The sequence below is a fragment of the Lepidothrix coronata genome, unplaced genomic scaffold, assembly GCF_001604755.1.
Source record: "Lepidothrix coronata isolate B3197 unplaced genomic scaffold, Lepidothrix_coronata-1.0 Scaffold250, whole genome shotgun sequence".
Lineage (NCBI taxonomy): Eukaryota > Metazoa > Chordata > Aves > Passeriformes > Pipridae > Lepidothrix > Lepidothrix coronata.
The window spans coordinates 537,547-558,617 of NW_016690430.1; the positions used below are offsets into that span (position 1 = coordinate 537,547).

A 21,071-nucleotide genomic window follows, 5' to 3' on the forward strand; every position below is an offset into this window, starting at 1 on the left:
AGAAACACTTTCCAGAAAAGAGAGGAAATCTATCTGCTGTATTTGTGTACAACCAAAGGCTATAGCATCAAGGAATATTACTGTTTACGGTGCTTAACTTCCCATTTGGAACACAGTTACATAAGACCCTACACAAAGACAGCTTGATAGCACTCTCACTGAAATTATTTTGAACCTCATCTCCAACATCAGAACCTTTTCTCAAGTTTTCTATAGCAATCACCAAGAACAGGAAAGGTCATAAAGATCTCACTTGCAATTCAGTCATCTCTAAGGTACTGAAATAGTTCATTAAATATAGTACAGTAAAAAGCTTCTAAGCACAACAGGTAGAGTTCAGCTGATTAATTTGATTTATGGCAACATCAAGAACACTGGTTTATACAAAAGCAATTTTTTTTAATCAAACTTTACAAAATGCCCAAAGTACAAGCAAAACTTAGTGTTATTTTCACTCAAAGTCAGAAAAGGATCTAACTCTACTAAAATTACATCGAGAGAGAAAAAAGGCCACTGCAATAAAGCTTCTCCTGGAGCTTTTCTGGTCCTTGACCTCTCACCCCAAGCAATTATTATAATGCTTTTGACTATTACAATAATGCTGCTTCACTGCCACGCCATAGTAGCAGACTGCCAAAACCTCACTCAATCTTCTCAAACAAGAGTTCAGGCCTACATTAATAACATCGATTTGGGATTTTTTTTTACAATGATACATCCGTTTTGGCCAACAGGTATACAAAATATTTAGGCCGCTAGTTTCACATATAAGCATTCCCAGACCAATACCCATTTTTAATACTCACAGAACAAATTTGTCTTCTACACTAAGTTTATCCTGTTCCGTGTTTGAGGTTAATGCTTTCACTGCAAGTCTTCAAAATCAAACACTACTTGCTAGGAAAAACCTTGGAGACAACTGCAGCACTACTATCTGATCTGCTTATGCTTATCATAGTCCAGCAAATGACTGAAGTTATCAAGGCAAGTCACTCAAAAAATCACTGCTATATATTTCAGGCATATGAATAGAAGACCTCTTTAAAAATAAATTCTATTCATCTTGACTAAATTATTACCTGGCACACAGGGTTCTATAGAAAATTTGGGATGCCGTAAGTGCTGCAAAAAACATTACTTTTAACTTAAACATACTGTAGTGTTCTAATATTTCTCCTTAACATTTAGCAGCCCAAATATTTTCTGTACCAGCGTCATAGCATCTATATAACATGACTATCAGCCTTGACACTAGGTTTTTATCTCAACATCAATATCACTGCTTGATATACAATCTCTCTCTTTATTTCTACTATAAAAGCACCAGCTAGATGTTAAGATCAAGCTATGGATCAATGAGCGTCAAACACTGTCCATTCTTAGGTTATCCCTTCAAGCCAGGCTTATGATACATGTAGGACAAAATAAAGGAAAAATACTTGCTGTACCCGCTCCTTAGAGAATTATGGTCTTTCAGGTTCTAAACTCATCCTCTCCGTTATTTGGGCAAGACTCTGAGGTCATATTGTAAGGATATTGTGTCTAGCAGGTGGTTCAATAGGTATCAAGGAAAAAATAGTTCAGAAACACATTTTAATTTCAGTTTCCAGGTGGAGGAACAAACATAGCCAATTTGTAAATCTTTTGTAATACTGGAGTATTTTACAGTGCATTTCTCTATACAGATTCCCAAGACTGAAAGGATATCAATATTGTAAATCACACCCGTATTTTAAAAATAATAGATAAGAGTAAGATGGCACTAGAAATAAGGCACTGGGTATATAGCTCTGCCAACAAAATAATTCATTGTGCAACTGATAAATAAAATGACATGGCAGTAGTAAAGCTATGGGTGATAACAGTATTAATAAAGTGATCTTTGAAGATTATCTCTATGGGTTTACTCAGAAAGGTTCCACCAAACAACAAACCATCTGCAGATGTTCCCTTACTCATGCCTATATTCAGATGACTGCTACAAAAAAAAAGAAAAAAAAAAAAGTAAAATGCATTTCCACTGTCTTTCCATACATAAATTGGATCAAGAAAATAAGGCATCCCTGGAATCAGGACATGTTTTCAAAGGTCTTGCTAGAGAAGAGGTTTCCCTAGCCCATGGGATGTGTGGATTTACCCCCTAGATAGCCTCATTGCTCTGAAGAAAAGATTTTTTTTTAGGAAGTCTTATACTAGAGAGAAATAAATCACAGAACTAGGACAGTAACCATGACAGTAAGGTGAAAGCTTAATGGAATCTTCGGATGTCTGGTTCACACTAAAAGCGAGAAAGGAGCAAATGAATCCTTTGGTTCCCTCCAGACCATCTGGAACAGACATTTGCCCCCTCTGATTGTCTGTCCCCATGGCAGTGGCAGTCTTAAAAACAGAAGTGACTGTATTTGAGTCATTATTCATGCAATGTTTCTCTTATTAAAAGGAAAAAGGGGCAATTCAGAGGCAATGTAAACACAGATCTGCATGATGGGCATGTTTTCAATTGTGCCCCTTCTAGCATTAAAGGGGCACCAACTCCAGTATAAACATATAATTAATGAAAGTACAAATCTAAAACTTTTCTAGAAAAACTATTCAGTCATTGTCCTTCAAAGCCAAATTATAACTAATATTACAATGATCTTTTCAAGGTCACTTAAAGCATATGAAAGACTCAACTCCTGAGCACAGATCTTGTACTATCCAAAGAAACATGGTTAGTTCCTCTCTAGGCATAAGAATTGCCTTGCTGTTAGGAAGACAAGCCAAGAGCTTCAGAATCCTAGCAGGCAACAGAGGATAAAAAGATACTTTATCCTATAAATTAGCATAAAGTTTATTATTACTATTGAGGGATTATAGAAATGTGTTCTGATACAAAAATTTCATTACAGTACATCCTGTTGCACCGAGAGGTAATTCTTTTTCTCCTAAAAAAAAAAAAAAAAAAGAGAACAGAAACCAAAAACAACAAATGAAGAAATATTGTGGAAAATTATTTCTGATGACATTACTTCTAAGGAGGTTAAGAATTTAGATTTCTGAAGTAAGTAGGGCAAAACAAAAATATATAACATATGTATTTGTACTATATAAAATACAAAATAGGACAAAATACAAATACAAACTCGGCATGTCTATGTGTGACATACCTCTGCAGTAAGCAGATACTCAAATCTAATTGCAACCTTTTCATAAAGTAAAAAAAATGCAAAAAGGAACCCAGATTTGCTACCAAAAGAAAGAACAAAAAATCTGAATGGTATTCAAAACTATTAAAGCCTCCTATGACTCACTTAGCCTTTATTATATTTGCAGTTATGAAAACAGCCTGCCAGAATGGAAGGAGTGCACGCAAGAGAAAGCAGTAAATCTGTAACAGTAATTGAGTAATATATAACTGGTTGAATAAACAGGAAAAGAAAACAAAGAGCAGCTTGATCTGAAAGGGGGAGCTTAACCTTTGATACACTAATAAATCTAACAAATACTTAAAACTCAAGCAAACACATGTCACCTCCGCTAGGAACAAACCCTCAAATCTTTTTCAAGAACTGCTAAAAGGTTGCTCATACAGATGTTTTTCTTCCATGACTAGTAAGAAAGTTCAATCAGGGGCTCTCAAATAGAACAAAACCTGAATCTGTCCCTCTGGCCATTATCTCCCAGCCATGAAAGCAGGTATAACAGCACTGTCTTTTCAAAGCCTGCAGATGAAACACCTAGCTCCGCTCATGGCTTTTTCAGCTGCTATTCTGAACATCAATAGATGTAAGAATTGTCAATTTAACTGAGCTTTGCTGCTGCTGCTTTTCTCTCCTGTTCAGAATCATGTTTTAGAAGTAACACTGGAGGCTGGCACTGGATGGATTTAGAGGCTGGGAAAGGTAAGGAAAGAAAAGCAGATCAACTCCGTATCACAGCAAAAAGAGGCTAATATGGACCCCTCCCTTTTCCCTCACATACACACATGCCTCCAATACAGGTACCTGGGTATAGGTACCAGGCACACTCAAAATCCCCTGGATCCATTTCTTACTGGATCCTTGCAACAGACAAGGAAGAAGGTATTTCTTCAAAGAAAACTGGCTCCCTGCATGATGGTGGTAACATAACCCATTACTTCCATTAGAAAGCCTCTGCACTTTCTGTAAAAAGGTACAGAACTTCAGCATTAAATAGAAAGTAGGAAAAAATTCTTATTTATATAATAAGGATTACAATTATCAGCAGTCTGCTCTGGGGAACATAAAGAACCTTTCCCATACAACTATGCTGATGAATAATTTGCTCCAACTGCTACACTTCACTCCTGTATTCACACCCACATCCTTTTCAACTTTCACTACCACAAGTTTACAGCTAGTAGACTTCACTGCTAAATTTTTAACATGTTAACAGATGATTTAGTGCCAGTAGCATACAGACTTCTATAAGAAGTTCAACTGAACTCTATTTCTTAAATTCTTTCTTTGTTGCTGTTAACCAAGTGCATCTTGGCTTTGTGCAGTTATTTAGGTACTTAGTCCATTTAGTCCACAAAATTGTTATAATGCTTTCCATGATAAATGAAAGTGATATACAATATCCAAGGAATACACAGAATACACAGCAAAGACTCTACTATATTAAACGCTAAAGGAATTGACTTTTACAAATTATTACAAGCGACTAGTGGGGTTTTTTCCAAACAGATTTTAGATCAAAATCAGAAGAAAGTAAATCAAAGAAATCAGAAAAACCTTACAATCTGCATGAAATAACAGCATTCCTCAATTAAAATAATCTCAATAACCTCATTTGAGTTTCAAGGCACCAATCATCAACTTAAAATAAAATATGCAAGAGCTTCTCTACCCAGAAATGTACCACTGAAATTTCAGCAGTCTGTACACCTGGATAAATTTATAGGTCTTTATACACCCTCATTTTTGAGCCAGAAGTGGGATTTTAAAAAGCTTTTGTATCTTTGACTAAAAGAATCACATGCTTTGTCTGAAAAAGGACAACAGACGTGAATTATTCTTTCTTCTTACAGGCCTGTATTTAAGTTCTGGCAGTTTATGTACTGCCCTACACATGAATTCTGCACTCCCTCAAAGACCAAGGACTTGTATGTTGCTGCAGGTATATAATTATTGGTAAATATTTTTCTCACAGCAAGTGTTAGGAAAAGTAAAATAACATAAGTATTACTTTGAAGCCAATTCTGCTGATCATCTAAACAAGGAGAAGGAAGAATAATAGCTAAAATTGATTATACTACTACTGCTTACCTCCAACATTGCACAGGTTCTTCTTCTCCATTAATATGAGGTGAATTTCTTTCAATAGCACATGGAGGTAGAAGGGAGGGACTGTGTGTGTGCATGGCAAGCTCACTGCTTCCTTCCGCTACTGCTGACCTCAGTAAGCCTACCTATTTATAATCCCACCACCTGACCAAACAGCCTACAGAGTACATCTAGAGATTTGTATAGCCTGTAATCCTGATATATCTACTTCAGCCAATTCAAAAGAGAGTATTAAGTAGCTTTGTTATGTCTTCTGTGGCTTTATACCATAAAAAGAATCCAATCCTGTTTTCCGCACCCCTTTTATTTTTGCAAAACAAGTTTAATGGGAATTTTTAGAATTAGGACTCATCCTTCTCTCCACGCTTTTTAGCTTTCTCCATTTCTCTGCTTGTAAAATACCAAACTAAACAGCTCAGGTGAGCAAATTTTAGTGATTAGTAGAATATTCATACAGTAAAGGCAAATACCCATTTACATCCAGTTACATCAGTACTACCTACAAAATTATTGAAGCTTAAGATCTTTACAAATCAATTTCACAAACAAAAGCACAATACTTATGCTATCAGGAAAACAAACAACCAACTCAGCAGTGTTTAAAGCAGGATAATTTACAGAAGCCTGACCTCATAGTCAGTTAAAACCAGAAGCTGCTTAAAAGCAATTCTCAATTCAGTTACCTTTCCCAAAGTCAAACCTAATGCATACAGCCATGTGAGGACTGCATACAGCTCAGTCTACCCAGGGAGTGGGAAGGAATGCAGTCAACAAACTCTTTGGGCAACTGCTGTCATCAATGGCAACATCCTGAAGGTTTCTATCACTCCTAAACCTTGCTTCTAGATCTGTATCAGGCCACAAGGTGTTTCGAAGCAGGTTGAGTACTGCTTCAGTGAGAGGATAACATCTGCCTTGAGTGCATGTGTGCTGAGTGAACAGCATTACCGACAGTTCCTTATCTGATCTTTCTTACCTGAGAAGTCCTGTCACCCATCCCAGACAAAACAGAAATCGAAGTCAGCTTTGCCTAAACCTGTGTAAGGTTGAATGAAACAAACAATCGGATCAATTGACTGTGTTCAAGTCGACTGCCCTCTGCAACCAAACTTCAAAAATTAACAGAAAGAATAAAAATCCCTGAAGCAATTTCACTTGCCAGATAATCTGGGGAGGGCAATAATACAGATGTAGCCAGGCTTGCAGGACAAGACTGCCAGTAGCAAACGTTCCAGTGCAGACAGGGTACCAATGTTGGCTAAAACACCAGGCTATTGCCTATGGCCAGTATGTCCTACCCAGGACAAAACATTGAGAATTTCACTTGGAGGTATTAATTACTATCTGGGTCTAAGGGCTATAGCTAGAAATATACAATTAATACAATAATAAAATACCTGATTTTTTTAGTCTTGCTGTTATTTTGCAGTACTAAATTTTACATACTGTTTACCTAGTTACCAATTTACTTTTTATGGCTTTCACAGATTAAGCAATAAATTTATCACTGTTAAAAAATCATATGGTTCTCATTCAGGGAGTGACCAATGGGATTTTATATTACTGACCACAATAAGCAAGTGCCCAACGTTTCAGATAGCCTGAAAGGAAAGAAAGATTTTCCACTTCTACAAGTATGTACCTGGCTATTTCCCCTGCATCTCACAGAGGTTACTTTTACTTTTTCCCCCACCAATATCACTCAGCATGGACTACTGGAGGTTTTTTTTGGTTGTGTGGTTGGAGTTTTTTAATTGTTTTGTTGTTGTTTGTTTTAATTCCTAGAACACTTGTGGAAGGTAAAATGTTAAGAATTTTAAAAGATGGGGTGTGAGAAGAGCTTACACAGGGTATTAGGAAAAAAAAACCAAACCACCATGTAAGGGAATGGAATTTAAAAGTTTGATAAAAATTTGGATTAGAATTTTAGACTGCTTCTCATTTTTTCATAAATCATCTACTTAAATTACTCATTATGGCATTGCTGTGTAGCAAACACTTCTAAAAATGAAACTTCAACTGAATTGTATCAGCAACAAAAGGCAATGCATGTGAATGGACCATAAACTGAGACTTATTTTATTTCTTGTGTGTATACTTTAAAAGAAGCAAACCATCTAATTTTGCTAAATAGAATGATGCTGTAGTGCTAAATACAAAACACTTTCTAAAGAGGTCCCTGTACAGGTCATATTTTACTACATATGTTTGATGATCTATAATCTATATAATTGTTTCCAAGACCAAAAGGATATGAAGACTTGTATATACCAGTGAGGAAAACAAAACCAAACCTTCCCAATATTCATTTTTAGATCTTTAATACCTTCAGATTCACTTGTCTGTGATTACCCAGAGCATTTACTACTTTTGCAAAGGGGAGAAGCAAAAAGAAAAAAAAAACCAAACAAACACAAACCACAACTCTAAAAGCCCAATAGGCTGTTAGACCTCAGATAATGTGTACCAATTATCTGCATATGGAAAAGCTTCTCAGAATTATATGTTTATAAAAATCCCCAATAGAGACATATCTGTGAAGCTGAGAGCTCTTTGAACCTATTGTCTCTCTTGTTATAAACAAAAGACTGTTTTTTAAAACTATCTGAGATTTCATCTAACCCTGAAATAGTAATGATTATTTTTTTTAAAGAATATCCTTTAGAAACTGAAGTCTGAAAGCAGCAAGAATAGCAGGAAACCTAGATTACTAGGCTAAGAATGGGCATTCCTCCAGATAAAATTCCTGCTTTATTAAATACTCTCTCTTCAGTTGCTTTGTACCTACTGAGATGACATCTCATCTGTGATGGACCAACACAGCCAAGTCTCCAGGGACAGGCAAATAGTTTTGTTATATCAAAAAGAATTGGAGAAGAGAGCATAGACAAGAGGCTTCCAAATGGCTTGGAAGCAGACCAAGAACTTGTTTTTCTATGCAAGTCACACATCAACAAGGAAAGTTGATTTTAGATTGTATAATCACTCAACATTAAGAGGGACTTAATTATTTTACCATTAGTTAACATTTGGTTTAAGTATTTTGTGGATCATCATTAAACAATTCTGTTGCATGTTCTCTTTTCACTTACTTGGAACAGTTAAAACACAACAAATTAGTACATGTACAAAAGGTAAATCTAAGAACATAATGACGTGGTCTCTCAGCTCTCATCCCCCTTATATGAAAGCCACACCTTTGACCATCCCTCTTGATTCTCTCTGAGTCTTCTTCTGTTTTATTATATCCTTTTGGAGATGACAGAATCTATAACCATGCACTGGATTGTCATTATGGATTTATACATTGGCAAAATCATGCTTTCTTTTTTCTTCTCTACTCCTTTGCTAACGTACATGGCAAATTGATTTGTATAGAGTCTATCTAAAGTGAATTTAAACCTCATTTTATTATCCATTTATTTTTGTAAAATCCTTCTGCAAGTCTTCTCTTATTACTATGAATAACATTTTTTTACTGTCAGCAAAGTGCCACCTCATTATTAAGCTATTTTCTAGATTATTAGCATGTAGCATGTTGAACTAAGAGTGCCAGCACAGAGACCTGTGGAACTCTGAGGTGGCAGCCCCTCACCTTCATAGCAGACCATTTCCCATATCTCTGTTCTTATTTTGGGTCAAATTATTTAACCTTGCAAGGTTTACCATTTTATGCCATGTTTGTTCAGTTTCCCTAGAAGGGTGTGGGCTTTTGGTCTTTTGAAAGATGAGCACGACTACGCCAGCTGGCTTTTCCTCATATGTTTGGTCGGCAGAGCCTTTAAATTCTTTTTATATTTTTACAGCCTTAAGACATTTACACTGTAGATACACTGCTATATCAACAAGTTCCTCATTTTATTCTAACTGTGGTTGTTCTATCAGTCTGCAGAGAAACAGATTTTGTTCTTAAATTCAGCCACCAAATTTATAGTTTGCCTTGAATACTAAGGTAGCATTTAAGAGACCTCACCAAAGCTGTCCTAGTTGTTGTGCAAATTCAAAACAAAAAGAGTGTGCCTACTCGGAAAACATCTGCAGACAAAAGGACAAATCCATATTTTGGGTCGCCTATCGACAGCATAACTTCCCTTAAACTGGTGCCTGACCCTTTCACCCCTCTACCTCAATTACAACTTTTTATCCTCACTTTTACATTATAGATCTCTCTCTACACAGCACAAAAAGTAATATGCAAACATTAGCACATTTTTTTACCTTCCTGAGTCATTATTTCATCACAACTGCTAAGGATCTGCCTCGCTATCTCAAAATTGTTGCAGTATTTTCTTCTGTGCCAATTCTCTCTTCCACCCCTGAGAGCAATTTTTATAACTTTTTCCATGGGATCACCACCTTCTTCTCACCTGAGGCTCCATTACACCTACAGACATCTGACAATTAAGAATCCATAATATTTCTTGGTAAGTACATGGTAGTACATTACAACTTCCCTCATTTTTAGGGTCAAAGAAAACCACAAATCAAGGGACTTGGGAAAGTTCATGTTGATTAAGCTCTATACAGGAACACAAGGGTTAAGAAGTGGCAAAAACCCCAGTGTCTGATGAGCAAAATGCTTCAATTCATGCTCACTAGGTCAGAGAAAGAGAGAATACTAATAGAAGTTATCCAGAAGCTTTATTCACTTAAAATCAAAAAGAAATGCAAACTGCAATACAATTCTCAACTTCTGAGTTTTGGTGATTCAGACATACTTGAGAATATGACTTTCAGTATGACACTGAAATTAAGGGGTCAATAATCACTCAGAAATTACCATTTTGAGAAGTCAGCATCTCTTCCCCCCCCCAAATATGGAAGTTACTAAACAAAACTGAAACTGAACAAAATACACATTACGACATGGTGATAGTACTGCCACGGGGCTAATGGTTGCCAGAAATAAAAGATAAGAAATAAGAAACAACAGAGATTGTAAACGGGGGGATTTTTTTCAAATATTTTTTGTGTCAACTTGATATAGCTAGGTAACAGATGGTATATTATGTTTTTCCTGCCTTGACACAATTTAAAAACAAGCTACAGATGGCTATAATGAAATCCTCATTAACACACTTATATTTTCACAGTTCAGTATGGCAATAATGAAACTTTCAGGTCTGGAATTTCCTGTTGGTTAATTAGCGGTTAGGTTAATAGCCTGAGGAAGTGCACAACCCAAAAAGTTTCCTTGTTGTTTAATCATATAATTACTATATTCATATTTCTGGGAAAGCTCTCAAGACAGATTTAATGTCACAGCAAAGTTACCTTTATAACCCTCCCTGTTTGTGAAACAACAGTATTATTTTATTTAGCAGAGCGTGTAGGCAGGAAAGCCATGAACAGGCCTAATTCAGCTGCCTCTGGGAGGTTTCAGCTTGTTTTTATTTTAGAGATACCAACTTAGAGAAGTCTTCCAATACAAATTACAGCAAACACATTGTACAGAAGAGCTGGGCTCAACAACTACTGGTCTACAGCTACAACACCAGTTTATAATCCTCGGCAAAAGCTTGAAATATGATATATGCTTAACAGTACACCAAGGTATCCCTAAATCTCAGATCTAGAAAGAGAACAAAAAAAATAGAATCACCACAAATCTTGTATTCAGTTTATTTCCATAAATTAAGCTGCTGCTATAATCACAAGGTGGCACAATGCCAGCTGCAAGCTGCATTATTAAACACTATGATTACAATAGTAGTCAAAGATGTAGAGTTCAGCACTAAAACCCCCTGGATTTCAATAGCCACAAACTAGTTACCAGCTGATGACAGGGTGCCATCATTACTGTGCTACTTATGCTGTAAGATTAAGGCTGCAGCCCAAGCCACCCCCCCAGCCGTGCCTTCCCTGGGTGGTGCAGCCACACCCCCACACAACCGATACCCGCGCTCGGTGCTGTGGAACAAGGAAGGCAGTAACTTGGCAGAACCAGGTCCCAAAACGTTATTGAATGTTGCTGTTGATTTTTTTTTTTTTTAACTGCCATCACCAAAAAACTACATTGAGAAAGTGTGACACCCTTGTCACGGGGCACAGACCAATGGAAACAACCATACAGGTTTTTGAAGCGCTGGAGGTTCAAAAGAGGATAGCCACTGCCAAACCATCCTCAAAGGAACATAATGTGGAAAACATGAGTTGTGACTGAAGTTACACAGTCAAAAAGAGACAGTATCCAATTATTTAAAAGTTGTCATGCTAAAAATATCTTTTAAGCCCACCAAACTCACTTATGAAAGAGAATTTGGATTCTCTAAGAATCCCATTATTTTGATGACTATTCTGTAAGATTCTGGAGCCCTCACGTTTCTTTAGATAACAATTTATTTAGGCAACATTAAGGAGAATTGAAACTATTATTTTCCTTAACCAGCAGAAGCAGGAGCCATGCACAACAAAGACTTTCTGGAACACTAAATGTCACTATGGGATTCAACAGTCAAATACACCCAAAAAAAAAAAAAAGTGAAAAAACCTCTATGTTTTTAGAGATCTGAGAATTACAGCTCCAAACTCAGTTACTTTGCTTCCTTAAATCACTCTCAGAGGCCTAGAAAGTTAATCAAAAAATGACAGACAAAATAAAACTCCCTCACTGATTTTCTTCTGGAAAATCCCATGTTTTAATTGAGAAACTTTCAGATCCAGTTTCACATACAAGTTTTCATAATTATATCCATTCCCTGAGAGAACAGTCTGTACTTTGACAGATCTTCTTATGGCACTGGTGCTGTGAAAAATTTAGCTGTAGCTTTAATGAGAAGTTAAAAAAGTTTCTTGTTCTGAACATTTACACATAGTATAATGCTGCCTTTAAAATCTGTACCTCTGGTCAAGTTCAGTACCACTTGCTCTTCTCCTTAAAAAACAAAAAGTTAAAAATAATTGCAGTGTTTCAATGCTAAACAGTTTGTGAAGCAAGGACACCTTGTGTTTGCTTCATCCAGCACTCTCTCACTCCATTCTTCAGAACAGTGTATCTGGTGGTGTTCTCTTAATCTCTTGAGTTCCTGTGCTTATCAGATGATAAAAAGAAAAAATAAAAATAAAGAAAAAAAGCAAACCTTCTACTACAGTTATAAACTTTGTCATGTAAGTTTCAGGTACTTCCTCAAATTGAAGTAAACACAAGACAATGGAAAAATTATACATTAATTGCACTGGGGTAAGTACTAAAATTATAATGAAAAGTCCTCCCCTTTTAATTATGATATCAAACAATTCAGAGCAGAGTTTGTTGTACAGAAGCTCAGACTGATTTACAGGAGGGCCTTCAATCCAGAGGGGTAAGAAGTCATCTGAGGAGCAAAAGCCCATGGTTGGACTTTGGACATCCAAAAATGGCATGTGGGAAGGAATATGCCTCAGATTCCCAGCTACCAGTAAGACAGGAATGAGGAAGAAATACAGTGTTCTTTCTTACTATGCACACACATAAGCTAATTCAGATAAGCACATATCTTTGAAATCATTATCACAGACAACTAAACTGGGATCGTATCACATCAACTTAATATTCAGAAGTACAAGTGCTCCAGTCATACTCAGTCTCTATTACATTTATTTTTTATCCAGCACAGAGTGCGTCCATCCAAGGCACAACCAGTCACAGTTTCTCCAGGAGAATGCTGTGGGAAATGCTGGCAAAGGCTTTACTAAGGTAAACAAACTAAGGCCCAGGTAAACAACATCCACTAGGCCTTGTCATAGCAGTACACTGGGTTGGTCAAGTCTTCCACAAACCCATGCTGGCGGGGACTGATCCCCCCCACAGTGGTCCTGTATATCCTGCATGGTGGCACTCCAGATAGTTGCATGGCTATACAGTTCACCACACGGTGCTATACCACTTGTGCAGACTGTCTTCTCTGTGTAATAGTACAAAATATGCTTAAAAAAAATTTGTATATTAATATATCCCAAGTTCTTAAAAGCTCTTCACATAGCAGGACTGTCAGCTTGATTTTCTAGCAACTCAAAAAAGATTAAAAGAAGAGGTCATACAAGTATTCAAACACTTCTATTTGTATGGACTACAAATACTGAAATTCTATCAAATTAAAACCCTTGCAGAGAAAAAAAATGAATGAAAGCAGAGGAAAGAAGAAATTCCAACAGCACAGTTTAAAGAAGCTGAGCTCTGGTGGACAAAAAAAAAAAAAGGAAGAGAAAAAGGAAAATATTTCCTCATGTAGTAAGAGACCCCTGATGCCATAGTAAGTTCACCGGTGTTTCTAGGAGTCTTGTCTTGATGTGCTGCTAAAAAAGCATTATATTATTGTAGTGTTATACCAGTCACAGAACATTTGGTCTGCTCTACCTGATAGTATCTACTTTGAAATTTAGGAATGCAATACACCAAGTTTTTATGATTCAGTGTTTTACTTTAGCCCTGTAAACATAGCAAGCCTTCAACAGAAAGGCAAACAGTTACAGTAAGGGGCTATATCTGGCAATTTTTTTTCTATCAAACATCAAACAGTCCAAGTTAGACACAGCATATCCCAGAACTGAAGGAACAGTATGTATCAAAACTGGGAGAGTTTGTTTGGGTTTTTAGCTCTGTTTTCCCTGTCCCATTGTGGGCTGTTTGTAAAAACCAAAAAGCATCTTTTCATAAAGGTTCCTAAAGACAGAAAGTTTTACAGGTGAGTTCTTGTGACAATTCTTTTTAATTTTACTTTAAAGAAAGACATAAACAAAAGTACCTATCAGAAAGATATGCCAGGGCTTACAGCACAGTCACGAATTTCACTTTCACAACAGCAAGCAGAGATTTTCTTTGACCATGAAATGAAATGCCATCAGAAATACTAACAGGCTTTTATTCTCAGGGCTGAGACTTACAAGAATTTGATACAAAGTATACAAGTTTTTAAATGTATTTTCTTAAAAAAAATTGCAGTCCTTTTGTGATCTAAAGTCTTGAACTGAGACCTTTCGCCAGGCAAAATTTTAATATAGGAAGGACTCAAGTCAGGACCTGTGATACACAAGAATGTACATGCATGTGTACATTTCAACATTTCAATGTTTTGTCTTCTGTTTTAAGAAAGAGCAATCAGAATTATCCATGACTTACATTTGAGTCATTTGAAAAATAAACTCCAAAATCTAAAGTACAATTAACTTGCTCCTTCCATTGCAATTTATAGCAGCTTGAAGAGTTTCTGCAATAACCACTTTAAATTACAGACACATTAGTTTACACATGACCAGTACTGCAGAAGCCCGATGCCGGGTAGAAAGAGCAAACAAGCTTCCTAAATAAAGACAAGTAATCAAAACCTTCTCTGTTGCTTTCCCTCCCATCCACTTCTTCTACCTTTGGTTGTTCCTACCTGGAAATCCAGACTTCTAAAAACAGGTATTTAACTGCAGGTATTAAACCACTCATAACTGTTTTACCATAATAAAGTACAGTCTTTAAGCATTTTCTTTTTTAAGCCTTTTGTTCATAATTTTGCTTAGATATATACTGCATTTATAATAAAAATAATAAACAAAAAGCACAACACTTCTTTTCAAAGAATGAAAATCTTCCTGCCAACACTAGAAAAGAAAATTCAATTTTTAATTCTCACTATTAAAGACTTTCCATCTTTAGTACAAGATTTTGCAACAAACAGTACAACCTACAGGTATGGACATTAATATCAGATATTTCCACTGCTAGCTTTAAGATTCTGCAAGAACTCAGACCCCAAATTCATACACCTCTACTTACAGTTCACACGCAAAATATGTGAATTGGGAAAAAGAAGGCCAAGTATAACTTTTGTAATTATGAAACAAATGTGACTATAAGCACCTGCTTACCAGAGAAAGCCTAGACACATTAAAAACACAACTTGATACTTACCAAGCTCTTACATTTTTCGTTTCTACCAGAGCCCTCAGTGAAGACGCTGAAGTCCAGAGGTGTCTCAATAACACATGCTGAGGCTTTGCCAGCCCAGACTTGATTTGTCCCTTAGTCACTCATCCTGCCTCTGCTCAGCAAGCAGCTCTGGGGCAGAGGCAGCAAGTGCTTGTGAGAGCGAGGGAACAGAGGCAACACCGTCAGGCCAAGAACAGAGACACGAGCGTGGGAAGCGCCTTTTGTTAAAATAAACACTTTAGCAGCATGGTCAAAGTATTACAATAAATACTCTTATAACACTGAAAGCACTGATTTTAAACAGTCAAAAATGTAATCAAACACTGTCCTTGGACTACGGAGTGGCAGGCCAGGTTTTGGGGTTCTGGGGAGAGATGGTGGGCTGTGGCAGTACGCCCAGAAAACTGCTGCTGATGCCTGCACTGAGCTGTGATGTTACTGCTCCCACCCGGACAGAAAGGGCAAGAGAGACTGTTCTGCTGTTCCCTGACAGAATGACAGTAAGAAAATACAGATAGATAAAACCCTGCCTTTCATTCAGAGACCTTAGTTATCCTCACAGCTAAGCAGGTTGTAAGGAAGAAAACAGGCTCTCCTCTCCAAGGCATGCCAAACAGCTTCAGTGCTGAAAAGTTCCTTCCTGTGCACTTGCTTGGTGTGAAATATCCTCAACACTGTATTACTTCCCATATGTGAAAGTCAGTCTTGAACACGCAGGTACTTACCCTGCCAAGGCAAAGCACTACTACCTCAAAGCATAATGCTGCTTTTGAAAACAAAGTCTCTCTGACATCCTTCAGTTGAAGGCAACAAAAATGCAGATGTCTCAAATGCAAAATACTATCAACTGTCTCCATAAGCAATGCTGTGCTTACCTAGACAATCCAACTGGAAAGGTAAACCATCTTCCTAGAAAACTGACTACCTGGAAATAAACTATTTGCACACATAACATCACTGGAACTGATGAGAACAATAAACACAGTCCTTCAAGTTACTGCCGAGAACTGACATGTTTTACTTTCCAGCTCCAGTGTGATATTTCCTTTTCAATGACCAAACCAGCCATTGCTCAGTGATTTGATGTGGTAGGTGAATAAACTGGTATTGCTCAGAAATGCTTTTCCTGGTTCTCCATCTAAGCAGGTTTCAGCAGGGATAAATAACCCTGAAGTTAGGCAAAAAACTGTGCTGTACTATCCCGGTTAGACCAGGTCTGCAGCCAGGAGCACAGACATTTTACAAGTCCACAAGTAATTTTGCCTCTTGGGATGAGGCAAGAGAAACTGGTTGGTTTAATAGAAGCCATGAAAAAAGAAAGCCACAGGGTGGCACTGCAGGTAGGCTGTATTTTGAAACTACTTGGCTGCTTATTCTTTTCTGGGTAAACCAGAGTTTATCTAATCCCATCTGCATAAAACAGGAGAGTGGTTCATTAGTTTTTCTTCAAGCGTTGTACTGTCCAGCAAGAAATATCCCTAGAATATAAATCACATCATAAGAGAGACACCTACTTCAGAATTTTCAGAGTATTTTATAAATTAATGAAATGGCATTTAAGAGCATTAAGACAAGACTGCTATTGTAAAGATAGGTTAGGAATTGATACCTATTTTGGGTTTGTCAGTTCATTTTGGACCAATTTAAGAAGAAAATCTGCATAAAGCATGTGCATTTTCATACAAAAGCTAAAGAATTTTCTTCATACCATGATTTTTTATCAGTGTTGCGATGGAAAAATCTCAGACAGTTCTCTCTTCCTCTGAAAGGAAAGACAGTATTAACCTATGGAAAGCATATGAAAAAGTCTTAACACTGCACTCAACACTATCACGTTCTTTTAAAACATTTTCACTCTCGTATATAAAAGAATCATACATCATTTCATCCAAAATAGACAATTTACTACAGTAATATTTCAAAGCTAGACTTCAGAGTCTATTTAATCTGCTTTGTTGGCTGCTTTTCCCCCAAATTTCAAATCCCTACTATTTGAGTTAAAAGCAAAAACAATTGCAAGAAGAGCAATTCCTGTTCATTTAGTAAAGAAACTGATTTTCAAAGGAGATCTGGAGGTCATCCAAGATTGCAACAGTTACTTTCTACTTTATAAAACAAAAGTCCCTTCAAAGTATAAATTTGATATTTAAGTAGATTCTGAACCAACAGATAATATATGACTATGCACAACCACTTCAGTTGCTGAAGTCCTTATTCTAAGTTTTCAGTTTGAAAGTATGATCAGTAACAGTCTTCCTTTGACATTTCTAGTAACAAATGAAAATAAACAAAAAGTTGTATTTTAGTTAAGTAGCACCATAATGTAAATTAGAACATCAATTCATCTCCTGTCATTTTTCTTACTCCAGAGGGCAAGAATTCTAAAAAACAGAAAGTTTTATTCCCTCAGACAGAAGTTCAAGAGTGGCCTGGTAATTGTTCCAATTGCCAAGTGGAACATAAGCCATTCTTTCTGCCACAAGATTGCTCCCTGTATGTTTTAAACTGTTTATATATGGAGATTATTTTGCTATTAGATAGCATGACATTAATATATTGGCAAAGAAATATGCCAATATAGCTGTGACTTTAACATTGGATAAAGTAGGTGATTATGTAATAACATTGATTGCCAAAGCTATACAAATTTGATTTGAGTATATTATTTACCTACTTTGTGGACTCTTACACTAAGGCACTCTATGTGCTAGTAAATGGTTTCAGAACATATGGCCAACAAATTCTAAATTAAAAAGTTAGTGACCTGGTAAGATAAACTGATTTTGGTACCAAAACCTCAGTGCTTGGTGTCAATGTCGCTTAAAAATGTAATAGAAAAATTTAACAGAAAAGTAATTAAGGCACCTCCTCCTCAAAAAACACAAACAAACAAACCCACCAGCCAACCACATAACACAAAGGAAAATACTACTGTAAAGACTTGTCTATTATTATTTCCTCTGCTTGGATTTGGAGAGCAAAGGCTTCTGAGGAAGTGTTGGCATGTAGACACTGCAGAACCATACTTAGAACACTTCATACACGAACTTCCCAGTTCATCAGTTACATGAACTATGACACTGTTTGCATATAACACTCCAAGGTCATGTGCTGATGCAATTAATGGAAGGGAGTCCATTAATTCTAAATAAAATAACTATTTAAGCAAAAAATAGACACACTAGATGCAATCTAAAAGTGCTTCAAATAAGCTTCTCTGTTCCCCTCTATTGACACTGATGCCTTAAGCCCCTAATGTTTTTTATTTTTCTAATATTTGTAAGACTTGTAAGTTTTATAAGTAGTGGAAGTAGACTCTAAAAGCAGCCTCCCTTACATCCCTTTCTCTGTAGCACCCTTGTTTACACATTCCTTAACCCTCTTACGCCATTCTATGCTCCCTATATCAATCCTACTCCCGAATCCAATAGAAATGTTGAGTCTTTTGTCAAGGCAAGGCCTAGATTGTTGGCAGAACAGCATATCAGGGCCTAAACCACAGAACATGGTCAAAAACTGGGTAACTATGTACCCTTTGTGCTCTGAGGGAGATGAAGGTGGGATGAACAGGGGGTCCCAAAATGCACCCCAGACCCATTTTCAGGGGGTGGACCCAGGGCGGTCCAGAGTAAAGGCCACAGGGTGGACACATCTGGGATTGGATGGAGGGTATTATAAAATGTAACATCTCAGGCACTGCCGGTGCGTCTTGTAACATCTTAGCCTTGGTAAATAAACCCTTTCTTATCTCACCCCTAATTAACTGCTCTGGAGATTTTTTCAGCATCTAAATTCCACGGCAACAACACCTATACCATTATTAATAGAAAGCTAAATCAAAGTGGACAAATTTGGGAAGAAGGTGCATTGCTCATCAAGGCCATAACTTGAAAAGTATTGCCTTCGAGAAAGCTGTGTGTAAGAAGATACATGGAAGTAACTAGCATGTCTTCTGTTTGAATTCTGTATTCTTCTGCTTTTTAATTTCCTTACTTAAGACAGAGAAGTGCTCATAGTTAATTTGTACATATTTTGCACAGTTTTGCAATAACATCTCTGGACAGCACTAGGAAACTCATGCAATTAAACTGTTAATTTTGCTAATCGTATTTCTAAAAATCAAATTGCTAATCATAACTTTGAAACTAGCCAATGCTAGCTCTCACAGTTTGTCATTAGTACTGGAACGGCATTTCATCAACAATATGCCATTACAGAATTTTCAGTTCTAGATGGGAGGTCACACACACACAACATCTCCAAGGGAAAAAAAAAATAAAAAATCCAATACTAAAATTTTAACAAATAAAATCAAATACCAAACAAACTATTCTGCCAATCCTAGTCCTATCTCACCCAATGTAGAACAAACAAACAAAACAAACAAATATAATCTATGTTTTCACATGTCAGGTATCTGAAAACTTCATATCTATTTATTTATGCAGATGACTAAATAGTTCCTTCATTTTTCAAATATCTTTGAACAGAAGTATTTGTTCAAGAACATAAAAGACAGAAATTAAATGGCTGCATAGCTTTTGTCACTGCAATTCAAAACATTTATGTCCAATTCCTAACAACCAGTATCACACAATTTTACACCCTTCCTCAAACTGCAATCAACATTTAGCCCAAATTTCAGCACAACCCACAGGAATTCAGATATAAGAAACTTTAAAAAGCAAAACAAAACCCTGCACACAGCTATTCTTAGCCAGCACTGTGAGGCACATTCTTACATTCCCATGGCAAGTGAACACCAAAAGGAGCATGGCTGCATGTTCCCTTGAGGTCAGGCACAACAGAACTGTTGGACAAAGAACAAGTTCTGGTCCCCACCACTAACACATACACACAGATCATGGGAACTTATTTTCTCTGGGTCACTTGGCTACACAGCTGTGTATGTGTAATTTGTTTTTAGAACACAAATGTCTTCCTTTAAATGAACAACCAATTACTCCATGATCAAAAAAAAATCCAGAAGAGACAAAAATATCTGTATTGCTAGTATGGTATACTTGATAGCATAAGCTAAACACACATACAAAGCCTGTTTCACTGAACAGTACACAACTATCTTATGAGTGCAAATTCTGCCACGTTAAAAACATCAGACAGGTGACTACTATCGTCATATCAGTCCCAGGAGTCCAAAAACAATGATGCAGAAGCCCCATCACATATAACAATTTTGTCTCTGTCTCTTGCTGGCATGTCTAAAACTTATGCTTTCAGCATTTTTCTAGCAGAAATAAATTGATTTTATTATCTACTTAAAAGACAGATTAATAACAGCTATCAATAGTATCTAATGGATCAAAAAACTACTTCCACTCCTGGACTTCTACTCAGTTTCTACTCAGAAGTCACAAAGACTTTAAAAATTTCAGCAGAACTAAGGAGTGAACATGGATGGAAAATTGTAATCATGTAACTGCAGCTACCATAATACAAAAGTGATTCTGTGTTGAAAGTTCTGGGACAGCCACAAATTAAGTTTGTTAGACAAAGTTGGTCTAGTATTGACTCAGATATATTAAGAGGGACCAGAAGAATAGGCTACAGCTCTATTTGTCACTTCATATATGTATAGAGGCTCAAACGAGCTGTGACTTGCTGCTAGGAGAGACCAGAATTCACCTGTCAAATTAGGAGTTAGAGCAGGTAAAGACAGAGGAAACAGACTGAGTGATTCTTGATGCCTTCACCCTCCTCCTCTTCATAAGGTTCACCAACCTCTCACCATCTTCTCCACCTAAGGATCAGCCTTTGGCTACACAACCTCACTGGATCCCACTGCTAATCACAGTATGAATTAGGAGGCCACACCTTCTAAATACTCACCAGCAGCCTGGTTGCTTTGCTAAGCAAGAAACAAA

At 36.8% G+C, this 21,071-nt stretch overlaps 1 protein-coding gene across 4 annotated transcripts in view; it reads right to left on the bottom strand.

Moving 5' to 3' along the window:
• The window catches only part of COBLL1 (cordon-bleu WH2 repeat protein like 1), a 99,843-nt gene that overhangs the window by 43,068 nt on the left and 35,704 nt on the right, over positions 1-21,071 (bottom strand). Inside the window, exon 1 of one of the 4 annotated variants that reach the window (XM_017835190.1) lies at positions 15,169-15,323. The exons of the other annotated variants lie outside the window; for them this stretch is intronic. The gene's annotated coding sequence lies outside the window, so the exon portion shown is untranslated. Of the gene's footprint in view, positions 1-15,168; positions 15,324-21,071 lie in introns of those variants that run through there. 4 annotated transcript variants of the gene reach the window in all.